At 44.8% G+C, this 13,246-nt stretch overlaps 1 pseudogene; it reads left to right on the top strand.

The window, feature by feature from the left end:
• The first annotated feature begins 1,938 nt into the window (after positions 1 to 1,938).
• On the top strand, positions 1,939 to 12,791 carry LOC121818308 (uncharacterized; annotated as a pseudogene).
• The last annotated feature ends 455 nt before the right edge of the window (positions 12,792 to 13,246 follow it).

Raw genomic sequence — 13,246 nt, 5'->3', positions numbered from 1 at the left:
TCCCTGTCCATCACCAACTTCCAGTGTTTACTCAAACTCCTATTCATTGAGTCGGTGCTGCCATCCAAACATCTCATCCTCTGTCATCCCTTTCTCCTCTCGCCTTCAATCTTTCCCAGCATCAGGATCTTTTCAAATGAGTCAGTTCTTCGTATCAGGTGGCCAAAGTATTGGAGTTTCAGCTTCAGCATCAGTTCTTCCAGTGAACATTCAGGACTGATTTCCTTTAGGATGGACTGGCTGGATCTCCTTGCTGTCCAAGGGACTCTCAAGAGTCTTCTCCAACACCACAGTTCAAAGGCATCAATTTTTCAGCACTCAGCTTTCTTTACAGTACACCTCTCACACCCGTATATGACCACTGGAAAAACCATAGCCTTGACTGGACGGACCTTTGTTGACAAAGTAATGTCTCTGCTTTTTAATATGCTGTCTAGGTTGGTCATAACTTTTCTTCCAAGGAGTAAGTGTCTTTTTATGTCATGGCTACAGTCACCATCTGCAGTGATTTTGGAGTCCCCAAAATAAAGTCTGACACTCTTTCCACTGTTTCTTCATCTATTTGCCATGAAGTGATGGGACCGGATGCCATGATCTTTGTTTTCTGAATGTTGAGCTTTAAGCCAGCTTTTCACTCTCCTCTTTCACTTTCATCAAGAGGCTCTTTAGTTCTTCTTCCCTTTCTGCCATAAGGGCTCAGCATGTTAGTCTCTATGGAGTCCATTTCTGTGGACTTGAAATATTAACAATAAAATATATAAACAAATAAAAGTAATCCAGTCATTTTGAGAAAAAAATTAGAAAATGGTAAAAAATTATATAATTGCATCATCCAAAATGTTAACATTTTAATCCAAGTTTTTTCTTTGAATTCTAATATTTATTGAGCCTGTACTTCATGCTCACTCAGGATATGGGACATTGTAGTTGCCTTTGTTGGGGACCAAACGGCGGTCTCTAGGACCTGAGTCATGTTTACCAGAAAGAGACAGGATATGCGCTCATCCTGCCTGGCCAATCATGTAACGCCAGCTACTCCTGTAACTGAGACAAAGAACTGCCTGTATATAAGCCGCTATACTCCTTTGTTCGGGGCTCTTGTTGGATTCCCTTGTGCGGGATGAGACTTGGGCCCTAGAACACTAGGAATAAACAAACTCCCTGCTTGCCTTTGCATTACTGTGGTGGACTTGCTCTCTCGGTCGGTTCGGAGATACGGGCTCGGAGCATAACATCTGGGGGCTCGTCCAGGATCTCCGTCCTGCTGGGGAGGACAACTCTCCTGGTAGAAGGGAGTAACCTTGTTAGAAGATAAGAGCTCTGAGCACCGGTGCTAACGTTGCAGAAGCCCAGATTAAGTCCAGGGCCGAGTATCATACTGGGGAGGGGCCGAGTATCGTACTGGGGACGCATCTGGGTGTAAAGTGCAGAGGCAAGTCCAGCGCAAGGCCAGGGCCCGGTTTCGTGCTGGGGAGGCGGCTGGCTCTGTGAACATCCTGCAGGTAAGATTGAGTGCATTTTCGGTGGCCACCTTGCGTTTGTTATCTGTTTGTCTATTTGTGGTGTTTGCGTTGCTCTTTGTGTGCTCTGTTGGCTCCCAGTGTACTTTTCTGTGATCATGAGACAAACAACTTCTCCTTTATCTCTTATGATTAACCACTTCTCTGATTTCAAGTCTAGAGCTCGGAATCTTTCATTACTGGTAAAGAAGAGCAAACTGGTGACTTTCTGTTCCGCCGAATGGCCCACGTTTGACGTCGGATGGCCACAAGAGGGAACCTTCAATCCCCAAATTATCCAGGCAGTTAAAGAGAGGGTGCTTACTCCTAGTCCTGCTGGGCACCCAGATCAGACTCCCTACATTCTGGTCTGGCAGGATCTAGTGAGAAACCCGCCGGAATGGCTTAAACCCTTTGTTCTCGCTCCTCCTAAACCTCCCCGTCCCTCTTCCCCAACTCCAACCTCGCCAAGCCCACAGGTGCTAGTCATGAAGGCTTCCGAAGAAAAGAAGGAAAAAAGGACGAGAATCGACCAAAGCCGGTCTTCCAGGAATCTTCTCTGTATCCTAATCTGATAGATCTGGAGACTGAATTGTTCCCAGCCCCATATGCAGATCCACATCCGCCCTTGCTTCCACAGGTTCCACAGGTTTCATCAGGAGAAGCCAGGAGGAGAACCGAGCCTTCAGCTCATCCCAGAGAAGGGGGCCCCGCCCAGGGAACTCGGGGAAGAACAAGAGAAATGGCCATCGTAGCGGAAGAAGACCCAGAAGTCCCATCCTCCACCGTTCACGCGTTTCCGGTCTGGGCGGGGCCAGCCAGAGAGGGTAGAGAGCAGACATATCAGTATTGGCCCTTCTCCACTAGTGATTTGTACAATTGGAAAATCCAGACTCCCTCCTTCTCTGAATAACCACAGGGTCTTACTGATCTTTTAGAGTCTATCCTTTTTACTCACAATCCCACTTGGGATGATTGTCAGCAACTGTTACAGGTGCTTTTCACTACAGAGGAGCGTGAGCGGATCCTGTCAGAAGCTCGGAAGAATGTGCCAGGGGTGGATGGGAGGCCCACAATACAGCCTAACCTCATTGAGGAGGGATTCCCCTTGCTGCGACCCAACTGGGACTTCAAACACGCTGAAGGTAGGGAGCATCTCTGAGTGTACCGTCAGACTCTTATGGCCAGCCTTAGAGTGGCCGCCAGGAAGCCAACTAATTTGGCCAAAATAAATTCAGTGAGGCAGGAACCAAATGAGAGCCCAGCAGCCTTCCTTGAAAGGATAATGGAAGCTTTTAGACAGTATACCCCTATGGACCCACAGGCAGATGAGTCACGAGCGGCAGTTATGTTAGCATTTGTAAATCAAGCAGCCCCCGATATTAGAAAAAAGTTACAAAAGATAGAGAGGTTAAGTGAACAATCCTTGCAAGATCTAGTTAGGGCAGCCAAGACAGTTTTTAATCATAGAGAGACCCCAGAAGAGAGAGAAGACCACATTAGAAGAGAAGAAAGAGAATTTAGAGCTAAAGAAAACTGTAAAAATCAAAAAGAGCTGGCCCAGATATTTTTTGCTGGGGTTGAAAACAAAAACAGGTTCCAAAAAGGGAAAAAATTGGACTCAAAAACTGAAGAAAAAACGACAAGGCGTAAGCTTGAGAAAAACCAATGTGCATTTTGTAAAGAGTTTGGACATTGGAAAGATAAATGCCCCAAGAAAAATCTAAAAGAGGGGCCCAAGAACCCCAAGAATGAGACTCCCTCTCCAGACAGTCATATCCTCTATGCAGGTGAGGATAGCGACTAGTGGGGTCTGGGCTCAAAGCCCCTCCCCGAGTCCTGGATAACTATAAATGTGGAGGGGAAACCCATTGGCTTCATGGTAGACACGGGAGCCCAATACTCAGTCTTAAACCAAAAAGATGGACCCATGTCTAAGAAAAGTAGCTGGGTGCAGGGAGCAACCGGGACTAAACGATATGGATGGACTACAAAACGGCATGTGAACTTGGGGGCCCACCAGGTGACCCATTCTTTTCTGGTGATACCTGAGTGTCCAGCGCCCTTGTTGGGAAGGGATTTACTATCTAAAGTAAATGCCCAAATTCATTTCGACCACGGACAAGTGTCGGTTTTAGATGGGACCGGGCATCCTCTTCAGGTCTTGTCTCTGGCATTAAAAGATAAATACAGACTCTACTTGCCAGAGGCCCCAGCGACAATAAGCCCCGAAGTACAACCATGGGTTCAAAGATACCCTCAGGCCTGGGCTGAAACAGCAGGAATGGGACTAGCCAAACAGAGGCCCCCTATCATTGTGGAACTAAAAGCCAGTGCTTCCCCGGTGAGGGTACGACAATATCCCATGAGTCAAGAGGCTCGACAAGGAATTACTCCTCATATACAAAGCCTCATAGACGCTGGGGTCCTAAAAAGGTGCCAGTCCCCATGGAACACTCCCCTGTTTCCTGTGAAAAAGCCTGGGGGAACTGATTTTAGACCGGTTCAAGATCTACGAGAAGTCAACAAACGGGTGAGTGATATTCATCCTATGGTTCCTAACCCTTATACATTGCTAAGCAACTTGCCTCCAAACTACATTTGGTACACTGTTTTAGATTTAAAAGATGCCTTTTTCAGTTTGCCTCTTGCCCCTGCAAGCCAAGAGATCTTTGCCTTCGAATGGCAGGAAGACGGTGGTCAGACCCCTGTGCAGCTGACATGGACTCGCTTACCACAGGGTTTCAAAAACTCGCCCACGTTATTTAATGAGGCCCTGGATGAAGACCTCCGTGAGTATCGGGTTGAGCACCCTACCATTGTTTTATTACAATATGTTGATGACCTTATGCTGGCAGCAGCTACAGAGAAAGAGTGCCAAGAGGCAACAGGTGACCTTCTCCAAACCTTGGGGACTTTAGGTTACAGGGCCAGTGCCAAAAAGGCCCAGATTGCCAAGCAAGAGGTTACATACCTCGGTTATAAGATAAAACAGGGCCAGAGGTGGCTAACACAGGCTATGAAAGAAACTATCCTCCAGATCCCTGAGCCGGCTAACCCTAGATAAGTGAGAGAATTTCTGGAAACTGTGGGATATTGCTGGTTATGGATCTTGGGGTTTGCAGAAAAGGCCAGGCCCCTATATGAAGGGACCAAAGAAAACAAGGACTGGAAATGGACTGAGCCAATGAAAGAGGCCTTCCAAGAGCTCAGGCGAGCCTTGCTAGAAGCTCCTGCCCTTGCCCTCCCTGATCCATCTAAGCCTTTCCAATTATTTGTAGATAAAAAGCGGGGGATAAAAAAAGGGGTACTAACACAGAGATGGGGACCATGGAGGCGACCTGTAGCTTACCTTTCCAAGAGACTGGACCCAGTGGCAGCCAGATGGCCACCTTGCCTCCGTATCATCGTGGCCACCGCGCTCTTAGTCCACAATGCTGATAAACTGACTTATGGACGGAGACTCTTGGTCTACACTCCTCATGCCATAGAGAGAGTTTTAAAGCAACCCCCAGGTAAATAGATTTCTAATGCCCGCTTGACACACTACCAGGCCTTGCTACTTGACACCCCACGGATTCATTTCCAAACGCCCTGCACTCTAAATCTGGCCACTCTTTTGCCCGATCCAGAGGAAAATAGCCCCCTCCATGATTGTGATGAGATACTGGCCAGGGTAACAGCAATGCGAAAGGACTTAACTGATACTCCACTGGATAACAGTGAGCTAAAATGGTTCACAGATGGCAGCAGTTATGTAAAAGATGGATAGAGATGGGCGGGAGCCTCAGTAGTAGATGACTCTGGACAGACGATATGGGCAGAGGCCCTTCCCCAGGATACCTCAGCACAAAAGGCAGAGTTAATTGCCCTGATTCAAGCATTAGAGAGCCAAAAGAAAAAAAATAACTATTTTCACTGACAGTCGCTATGCTTTTGGCACGGTACACATCCAGGGCCTGATATAACAGGAACGGGGGTTTTTGACAGCTAAAGAAAAAGAAATTTAAAACTTGCCTGAAATCCGTAGACTTTTAGAGGCTGTACAGATGCCTCGGGCTGTGTCAATAGTACACGTACCTGGACATCAGAAGGGTGACAGCCCCACGGCATGAGGGAATCGTGCCACAGACCTGGAAGCTTGAAAAGTAGCTGATGAAGATTTCATCACCCCTGTGTTGGCAATCGGACTTCCACCTCCAGGTATGGGAACTCTGCCCCCAACCCCTGAGTATTCATCCACAGACCTTGCTTGGATCCAAGAACACACCAACCTTCAAAAAGGTAAAGATGGATGGTACCGAGACTCAGACGGCTACTTGATACTCCCTGCTCAGTTGGAACGGCAACTATGTGAGCATTTACACTTGCCTACTCATCTGGGAGAAAAAAAGACTCTGATGCTCTTTCAAACTGAGTGCCTGCGATTTCCCCAGCACCAGACAACTGTAAAGAACATAGTGCATGCTTGTAAGGCGTGTCAACAGATGAGGCCAGGAAAAAGACAACATGCAGGACTGAGGTATCGGGGAGAAGGACCAGGGCAACACTGGGAAATAGATTTTACCGAACCAAGGTAAGGCCAGGCAAGTATGGTTACCGGTACTTGTTAGTGTTGGTGGATACCTTCTCAGGGTGGGTGGAGGCTTTTCCTACAAACGGAGAAACTGCGATGATAGTGGCAAAAAAGATTTTAGAAGAAATAGTTCCCAGGTTTGGCCTGCCAGTGACCATCGGCTCTGATAATGGACCTGCTTTTGTGAGTCAAATAGTTCAGAGCCTTGCCCTAGCCCTGGGGACTAAATAAAAGTTACATTGTGAATACAGTCCACAGAGCTCAGGGCAAGTAAAAAGAATGAATCAGACTCTAAAAGAAACTTTAACTAAATTGGCTATAGAGACTGGCAGGGACTGGGTGACCCTCCTTCCCTTCACCCTCTTCCGTGCGCGTAATACTCCTTATCAACTTAATCTGACCCCATTTGAAATTCTGTATGGGAGACCTCCCCCTGTATGTCCAATATTTGAAGAGAAAAAACTACCGCCTCCCACGTTGGGACAATTCCAAGAGGCCTTGATGGCCTTAAGCAAGGTGCACTCTCGTGTCTGGAAACTGCTCCGGGAAATACATGTGGGTCAAAATAAGGGAACTATTCCCTCACATGACATTGGCCCAGGAGATTGGGTATGGGTCAAAAGGCACCAAACCAAGGCACTAGAACCCAAATGGAAGGGTCCTTATGTTGTTCTCCTTACCACCCCAACTGCCCTAAAGGTCAACGGTATCGGGCCTTGGGTGCATTGCAACCACGTACGCCCAGCTGCTTCAGCAGAGCAGGAAGATGCTGAGAAAAAATGAGAAGCATCTCTGCACCCGTCTACCCCCCTAAGGCTAAAGCTTTGAAGGCACCAACAGGACCAGGACAGCTCGGCTGGGTCGTCTTGTGGATGACCCAGTTACTCTGCTCTGGAGCTGCCAGTGTGAACCCGCATCAACCCGTCAAAATCACCTGGAAGCTGCAAAATGGACTAACACGAGAGGTGCTAAACTCCACTACTGCAATACATCCACCAAACACATGGTGGCCAGACTTGTACTTTGACCTTAAGCCTATGGTAAATGTGCCTTGGGCTAGGGGTTATCTCCGAGAACAAGGGTTCTGGGCATGCCCAGGCGCACCCAAACATGACTGGAAGACCTGTGGGGGGGGGGGGGGCACAAGACTCTTATTGTAAAACTTGGGATTGTGTTACTTCTAATGATGGACCTCGGCACTGGGAAGTAGGAAATCGAGATTTACTTAATTTTTCATTCGCCAAGCCCCTCCCTAGGGTCCTCGGAGATCCAACTTTTAGCTGTGAAAGTTGCAATTATGCACAAGAATAAGGTTCAATCCAGAAAAAAGCAAAAAAGAGGGGACCTGGATCTCAGGCCTATCTTGGGGGCTACAGACGAGGGAATCAGGAGGGCTTGGGGTTGATGGGAAAGGGATTATAGTAGTGAGCCAGGTCTTAGAGCCAATTCTTGTACACAGTATCGGGCCCAACAAAGTAGAAAAGCTGGCTGTAACCCCCCGCCTAGCAACTTCCGTGCCAACATCTTTGGCAGTGAGCCCCAAAGCAGAAGCGCTCGCTAAAATAGATCCCCTATGGAAGCTGGTTAGGGCAGCTTATGCCACCCTGAATCAGACCCATCCTGAGGCAACTAAATCTTGTTGGTTATGTTACAACTTAATTCCCCCTTATTATGAAGCAGTAGGCCTCAACGCCTCTTATGACTGGGCCAACAGCACCGATCCTCCTCAATGTCACTGCGGGGACCGAAAGGTGGGTCTTACGATGAAAGAGGTATGGGGAAAGGGCTTATGCATGGGCACGGTGTTACCAGCAAAGTCTCCACTTTGTGTGCATGTCATCGAGCCTGATGATTTGCCTGTAGCTAAATGGTTAATACCTCAAATGGGGAGATGGTGGGTCTGTTCACACACGGGGCTAACTCCATGCCTGCATAGCTCAATCTTTGACCCCAAAAAAGAATTCTGTGTTATGGTGGCTGTCGTGCCAAAGATTCTGTACCAACCAGAAAAAGCAATATATGATTATTGGGCCCCAAAATTAACTCTAAATCCTCCAAAAAAAACTTACAAAGTTAAGAGGGAACCTCTTACCGCCATAACCATAGCAACTATGTTCGGTCTTGAAATAGCCGGGGCTGGAACCGGAATAACAGCTCTGTCCCTGCAAAGCCAAGGATTTAACTCCCTGAGAGCGGCCATAGATAAAGACATTACCCGTATAGAGCAATCTATTAGTCATTTAAAATCGTCTCTAACTTCTCTATCTGAAGTAGTTCTGCAAAACAGGAGGGGATTAGATCTGCTCTTTCTGCAACAAGGGGGACTCTGTGCTGCCCTAAGAAAAGAGTGCTGTTTCTATGCTGATCATACAGGCCAAAGTGAGAAAAGGACTAGCCCAACGTAAACGAGAACGTGAGGCTCAACAGGGATGGTTTGAATCTTGGTTTCAACAATCCCCTTGGCTGACTACCTTAATCTCCACCTTGCTAGGACCCCTGCTAGTACTATTACTAATGCTTACCTTTGGCCCATGTATTATCAATAGACTTGTAGCCTTTGTAAAGAAACACATAAATACAGTACAGCTGTTTGTGCTTCGACAACAATATCAAACTGTGTCTCAGGACCAAGAGGAAGATTCCTCTATATGATCTAAGGACAGGGGGGAATGTTAGGGACCAAACGACGGTCTCTAGGACCTGAGTCATGTTTACCAGAAAGAGACAAGATATGCGCTCATCCTGCCTGGCCAATCATATAACGCCAGCTACTCCTGTAACTGAGACAAAGAACTGCCTGTATATAAGCCGCCATACTCCTTTGTTCGGGGCTCTTGTCGGATTCCCTTGTGCGGGATGAGACTTGGGCCCTAGCGCGCTAGGAATAAACAAACTCCCTTCTTGCCTTTGCATTACCATGGTGGACTTGCTCTCTCAGTTGGTTCGGAGATACGGGCTCAGAACATAACAGCCTTGAGCCAATAAAACTATGACATCCTGAATGACACATGCCATATGTGTTGCCAAAATCTCCAGCATAGGGTTTCAGCTCCGTTAAAAAGTATCTTTAATGTAGGTTTAAAGCTTTTCACTGCACAAATATTCAATATTCATCAAAGAGGTCACCCACAGTTTTCTGGAAATAACGGTAACTAATACTTGCATTGAGCATTTACTATGTGCGAGGATCTGTTCTGAGCACTTTATCTCTATTAACACATCTAATCCTCACAACAACTCTCTGAAGTAGGTTCCATTATTATCATAATCATCCCTATTTTCCACAGGAGGATGCTGAGGCACAGACAAGTTAACTAACTTGCACAAGGCCACACAGTTGGCAAATGATGGAGCCAAGATTCAGACCAGACAGTCTTGGTCCAGAGCCCTTGCTCTTAACCACTGTGAAAACTTATTTTCATTATCGCTAATTTTACAATAATAATGCTTTCTGTTTATAGTGTGTGGCAAATGGACATGAGTCAATAATTGAACTCCAATGTGGCACAGCCTTAATTATTTTCATTTTGTGTGTGTATGGCTTGTCTCAATCAGAGAGAAAGCTTCTGAAAGGCAGACACCATGTTTTAAGACTATTTTTTGTAGATCACTATGTCATTCAATAGTGTTATTTGCCCACAGAAAATTGGCAATAAATATTTACTGAATGATTGAAGGGAAATACAAGAAAATTCATGAACCTTTCCACACAGAGGCATAAAAGGTTAATTTCTTAGGTCAATCAGGAAAGATATTCCTTGAGACTTTTCTATGATTTTGGTTTTCATGAATCTTTTTGTTAACAAAAGCGTTATTGAGATATAAAGTGAATTCAATGATTTTCAGTATTGCCACTGAGTTGTAGAATCACCACCACAATCAACTTAAAACCTTATCATCACTGCCTCAAAACACCCTGTGTCCATTAACACCACTTTGCAACCTTTCCTCTTTCCTTCCCACATCTCCTCCCAGCCCTAGGCAAGCACTAAACTAGTTTCCGACTCTAAGGACTTGCTCCAGACATCTTGCAATACGTGGTTTTTGTGCGACTAACTTCACTCACTTAGCTTAATATTTTTAAGGTGGTTGTTGTTGTTCAGTCGCTCAGTTGTGTCTGACTCTGTGTGACCCCATGGATTGCAGCATGCCAGGCGTCCCTGTACTTCACAATCTCCAGGAGTTTGCTCAAACTCATGTCCATTGAGTTGGTGATGCCATCCAACCATCTCATTCTCTCTCATCCCCTTCTCCTTCTGCCCTCAACCTTTCCCAGGAACAGGGTCTTTTCCAATTAGTCGGCTCTTCACGTGAGGTGGTCAAAGTATTGGGAGCTTCGGTTTCAGCATCAGTCCTTCCAATGAATATCCCTACAATGAACTATTATTTGGCAATGAAAAGGAATGACTCATTAACTATTTTATGCAACCAACTTACTAATGTATTGCAAGATTCTAGACATATTTATACTTAGTTTTAAAAAAGTATATGGTAATAAAATATTCGTAACACAAATTTTTTCCATTTTAAGTGTACAATTCAGTGACATTAAGAATATTTACATTGCTGTGAAACCATCACTAATATCCTTCTCCAGAACTTTCATCATCCCAATCTGAAATGCTGTGTGAATTAAGTAAAGCTCCCCAGTCTTCCCTCCCCTCCAGCCTCTGGCAACCACCACTGTTCTTTCTGTTTCTATGAATCTGACTCTTCTAGATAACTCAGATAAGAGGAATAAGACAGTATTTGTCCATTTGTTACTGGCTAATTTCATTTAGCATAAAGTCTTAAGTCTTCATCATTGTTTTCGCATTGTCAGAATTTCCTTCCTTTTTAAGACTGAATAATATTCCACTACGTTTTGATCATCCATCCACCCGCCAAGGGATGTTTAGGCTGCTCCCATGTTTCAGCTGTTGTGAAAAATGCTGGTATGAACATGGATGTACAAATGCCTGTTAAAGTCACTGCTTTCAATTCTTTTAGATATACAAAATAGAATGTGTGGATCATATGACAACCCTGTTTAACTTTTCGAGGAACTGCCAGACTTTTCACAGTAGCCAGTTTTCCACAGGAGCTTCATCATTTTATATTCCGACCAGCAGTGACCCAGCATTGCAACTTCTCTAGATCCTCATCAAAACTTGTTCTTTTCCTTTCTTTTTAAAATTATAGTCATCCTGATGAGTGGGAAGAGGTACCTCATTGTGGTTCTGATTTGAATTTCCCTAATGATTATGCCATATTTTCCTAAGCTATAGTATCCAAGAACTACCTTACGAGATTTTTAAAAAATTGTTTACAAAACAAATAATCCCCACACAAGCATAAAACTTACTTATTTGAAGTCATGTATATCCCTTACTGGGAAAAGTAAATTGCGTAAATATGGAAGTTCCTGGGCTAGACACTTGTCATAGGTTAATCTTCCCAGGAAGTGAACTCTGAGGTAGTTCAGAGTGCAGGCTGTTAAGGAAGGAGTGCCCTTGGGATGAACAACTGTGGGACACAGGGAAACAAAGGTGAATTGTGGTTCCCAAAATTTTTAAGAGTTTAAAGTTGTACTGAGATAAAAAAATTTGAGAGCCACAGGCCCAGAACGTAACACCCTCTCAGAGTCATTTCAAATCAAATTCTTACCTGACTACTAAACCTGGAAGACCCAGGACCCTGACCCAGGTGGTTCAGTGTTTAAGATTCCATGCTCCCAATACAGGGGCTCTGGGTTCAGTCCTGGGTCAGGGAACTAGATCCTTCATGCTGCAACTAAAATTAAAACAAAACAAAAGAAAAAAACCTGCATGCCACAATGAAGGTCAAAGATCCCAAGGGTGCAACTAAAACTTGATGCACCTAAAAATATAAAAAATCCTAATACCCACTCTCCCATTTCCTCCCTCTCTCTCCTCTATTCCTTTTCCTACCTTTTCCTAAAAGTGTCTCACGACTCTAGGTGGGTTTCACTCTGCACCAGGCCTCCGGCATATATTTTGGGGTTTTATTGTGTTTGGCTGTACTGGTCTTCATTTCAACATGCAGGTTTAGTTGCCTTGGGGCACATAGGATCTTGGTTCCCCGACCAGGGATGGAAACCATGTTCCCTGCACTGGAAGGAAGATTCCTAACCACTGGACCACCAGGAAAGTCCCCTCCAGCATATGTTTATCTCACCTTCTTCTCCACATCTTTTCTGTGGATTTCAAGAAATTAAACTGCTCCTATTTTCCACACTGGCAGAAGCATTCACTTTGGTGAAGACAGTTATGATACATTATATATAGTTTGTATTTTTAGAACATGAGAATCCCAGAGAGGCCTTTTGTTACTGTACATGCTAACAGGGAGGTATAGCATCTCATTCACATTGTTACTTGATATTGCAATTTTGGAACAAATTTCAAAAAATACTGAGAGCATCTATTTACCGCTTACTGTGAAGAATAAAAGTATATACAAAATTGCTATCAAAAGATTATGGGATGATTTGAGAGAACAGTATTGAAACATGTACATTACCATATGTGAAATTGATGACCAGTGCAAGTTCCATGCATGAAGCAGGGCACCCAAAGCCAGTGTTCTAGGACAACCCAGAGGGAGAGGGTGGGGAGGGAGGTGGTAAGGGGTTTCTGATTCATGTTGATGTGTGGCAAAACCCATCACACTGTTGTAATTATCCTCCAATTAAAATAAATTAATTAATTTAAAAAGAGATTAGACTCTCATATTTGTGTGAAGCCCATTCAAAATACAGATGCTCAACACCTCAGTTTATTTCAATCCAAGCACAGAAACCACCAGAGAACAGAAAAAGACCCCAAACTCCACCAAGTTCCAGTGTTCCTCTAGTGATATAATCTCTTTTGAAAGAATGTCATGCTACACAGGACAGAGAAAAAGCGAAGATATGAAGTAAGTGGGGTGAGGAATGGTCATGGCAGTCAAATCCCAGGTAAGAAGAAGCTTTTCTTTTTGGTCTGGGGACATTTTGCTTTTTGGAAACAATGTGTTACTTTCTCCAGGCATCACACATGTGCACAGGCACACACACAAAGTACGTAGCTTGCTAAATTTAGCTGCAGTTCTGTCACAGCAATGATAACAAAGTTTTCTTTCGACCACCATGTGTTTGAGTACAAATGGTTCCTCTTTCCAGGCCCTGCTT

This window comes from Ovis aries, chromosome X, assembly GCF_016772045.2.
Source record: "Ovis aries strain OAR_USU_Benz2616 breed Rambouillet chromosome X, ARS-UI_Ramb_v3.0, whole genome shotgun sequence".
Lineage (NCBI taxonomy): Eukaryota > Metazoa > Chordata > Mammalia > Artiodactyla > Bovidae > Ovis > Ovis aries.
This window is presented reverse-complemented; position numbering and strand designations above follow the sequence as displayed.